This window comes from Nothobranchius furzeri, chromosome 8, assembly GCF_043380555.1.
Source record: "Nothobranchius furzeri strain GRZ-AD chromosome 8, NfurGRZ-RIMD1, whole genome shotgun sequence".
Classification (NCBI taxonomy): Eukaryota; Metazoa; Chordata; class Actinopteri; order Cyprinodontiformes; family Nothobranchiidae; genus Nothobranchius; species Nothobranchius furzeri.
The window spans coordinates 70,922,176-70,925,403 of NC_091748.1; positions in this window are offsets into that span (position 1 = coordinate 70,922,176).

Here is a 3,228-nt window from a genome sequence, read left to right on the forward strand (position 1 = left end):
CAACAGGAAAAGACTGTGAGGTAGATCAAAAATAACATATATTAATAGAAATGATGACAATACTAAAATATTAGGTGAACAGAATTTACAAGTTACAGTGAAGCCACTTTCAGGCAACTGCATTGGTATCGGTAAAATTTAACCGATACCCAGACCCGATATCAGCCCCACATAATTATGACTTAGCTATCTCATAATAATGAGATTAAAAATATATTTTTTCCTATCTCTTAAAGTTTTTTGTTGGTAAATTGAGAAGTCAGAAAGTTACAGAATGATCTTGAAAGGGCTTAGTTCTGGATGTCTCCCGAGCTGCGTTATGTTTATTTCAGCAGCCCACAAGAGAGAGAAAGCTACTGCTGACTGCTGTTCAATAATAGATAAGCTTTCGTTTCTTCAAATAAGAAAAAATAAATCTCAATGCATCCTATCCTGCAGCGTGAAAGATGGGGGACAAAAGAGAAAGCAGGACATGTGGAAACGGAGAGAGCCTGATGCCTCACGCCAGTGGTCCGGAGGCACGGAAGAGTCAATTACAACAGTTGTTAGGGGGAGAGAGGGAGGACGGATTGGTGTTGGGGTGACGTTGTGTAATGATGACTCATTGTGCGTGACAAACAAACCGTTTTATACATCGCTTCATCGCTCATTCCTCCCTTCATCTCCTCTCTCTTAACGTCTTTGTGTCACTCACTCCTCTGCTGCTCTCCAACACGCCCGGCTGTAGTTTTTCTTGTCGCTATTAAAAGCCATTAACCCCTGAAACGGATGCTGAGGCAACACTTATGGTGTCATTCATAAGATATGAGCTCCGTTACCTCGTCTGACTTGTGTCTCTAAACTCTGAACGTAATGAGGCGCAGGCAGGGCCCTAACTCACTCACAGACGGAGTTTTACCTTCAGTAAAGTTCAGATTTTACGGCCGGGCTCTAAAACCGGGCTTTACGGGGTTTGGAAGAACAGAAGATATACATTTTATAGCTCCAGCGTCCTCTCAGTGATTTGTCACTTTCCCCAAAGAGGCAGCTTTGGTCATTTTTGTAGCCGGGAATAACATCCTGAAAGTCCAGGAATTATCTTTGGGTTTTCGAGTCTTCACAGCATATCATCTGAAGGAGGGAGATTGTGACCACGCTTCACTTTTTCATGTTGGATGAAACTCTAGAGTCCACCTTAATATTGTGGAGTTGATGTTTCAGCAGAGGAGGCAGAGGCTCCCCTTGTGTGGTGGATTTTTGATTACCTGACTGTGAACTAAGAGAGTGGTCAGCAGTATGGGAGCACCACAGGAGGAGACTGACCTCCTGCCCTTCATCATCAGCCTCTCCACCAAACACACCGGCCTGCTTCTGAACTTGAGACAAGCTAGGTATTAATAACGCAGAGCAAACTTGGGAAAAAGAGGCCAGAGCGATCTTTGTTTTTCTGATTGGACTGAAAAATATTCGTACTTAACAGTGGTTCCCAAAGTTGGGGTCGGGACCCCACTGTGGGTCACCAAGAAGTGCACAGAGGGTCTTGAGATGTCTCCAGAAATTGAGGTAAAATTGAAAAACAGTTTCTGAAGCTGTATTTCTAGAATAATTGTTACAAAAACTCAAGCATATTATCATAAATGGATAAAAGAGAACGTGAACTGAAGTGGTTTTCTTCATGAGTTATTTAGCTTGGATGTATGGACAGACAGAGAAGAGAACTCTGAACTAAATTTACTTCTACATCTTCATTCCTTTTGCCATTCATTTACAAACTGTTGATTTTTCCTACTCGAATGTCGGATTTTCCGAGGACCGAGTGGAAAGCGAAGGCACCATTAGCTGCTAGCAACGGAAGCTAAAGTATCAAGCTAATGCTATCTTGAACAGTTTATCCATCTTATGGAGCAGAGTAAGCTGATGATAACTAAGAATGTTGTCAATGTTTGTCATCACCGAGTCACCCATCGCATTTAGTGAAGTAGACCCAAACTTTAGAGCGCGTTCTTTCTACCATGCTTCTTGCTCTGTTCACATCTCGTCTGCAGCGACTGACGACATAAGGCTCTTGCGCTGCTATCTATGTTGGGAAATCAGGTACCGAACGCTAGTGTGTAAGGCCTAGTCCACACGTAGCCGGGGTTTTTTAAAAACGAATATCCGCCCCTCCAAAAACTTGCATCCACACCACCGCGTTTTAAAAGAAAACTCTGTCCACACGTACCCGGATAAATACGTTGTTAAGGACATGCCAGACCTGTAGGCGGCAGTACTTCCCCCGTTCTTAACCTCGTCCTTCGTCTGTGGTCTTCCGCAAGGAGCAGTAATTCCGCTTGCAAAAACAAACAAGCAGAAAGCGCTTGGACAATTGATGGATCGGGTAGTGACAGAGTGCAGCTGAGGGCTTCCATGATGTCGGCTAGTGTAAACACAGGTCGCACACGTGATGTCAGCATTTTTTGTCGCGGAAAGTGACGCTGCGGACCTTAAAACTCCGGTTTTGTCCGTCCACACGCAGACACCCAAAACGGAGAAAACGCAGATCTTCACTTTGGCCGGAGTTTTTAAAAAGATCAGTTTTTGTGTGAAAAAACTCCATTTACGTGTGGATGACAGGCCAAAACGTAGAAAAATATCTACGTTTTGGCAGATCCCCGGCTACGTGTGGACAGGGCCTAAGACGCAAAAGGTACCGAAACAAGGCACCATTTCATATCACGTGAATCGGTCCATTGTCGGTACCATGGAATTCGGTCGGTGCCTTAAAAAGTATTGATTACGGTACCCATCCCTGCCGGTGGCATCAATTTAGTGAGACGGACATTTGTAGTCCTATATGTCTTTTCACACAAAACCTATAATAACTTTTGCCCCTAAAGGAAAATAAGCACTTTCTTGGCATTAACATGCATCTTTAAAATTCAGACATCATTATGTGAAATACATAGCTCATATCAAACGGGATCGGAAAATAACTTTTATCTTCTCATTATCATCATTATCATTATCATATCCATATCATCATCTCATTATTTCGGGCATTTGGGACTCAATGGTTGAGAAGAAGATGGGCATGATTTAGGCTCCCTGTGTTCATGAGATCTGGATTATGACCAAAAGGACGAGACAAAAATGTCGAGCTGCTGGAATGAGCTTCCGTTGTAGGACGACCTGGATTTAAGGTTTGGAAAATACTTGTTTTTAACCTCGAGTTGGCACAGGCAGCAGGCTTGCTGCTGCACAGCATGCAGT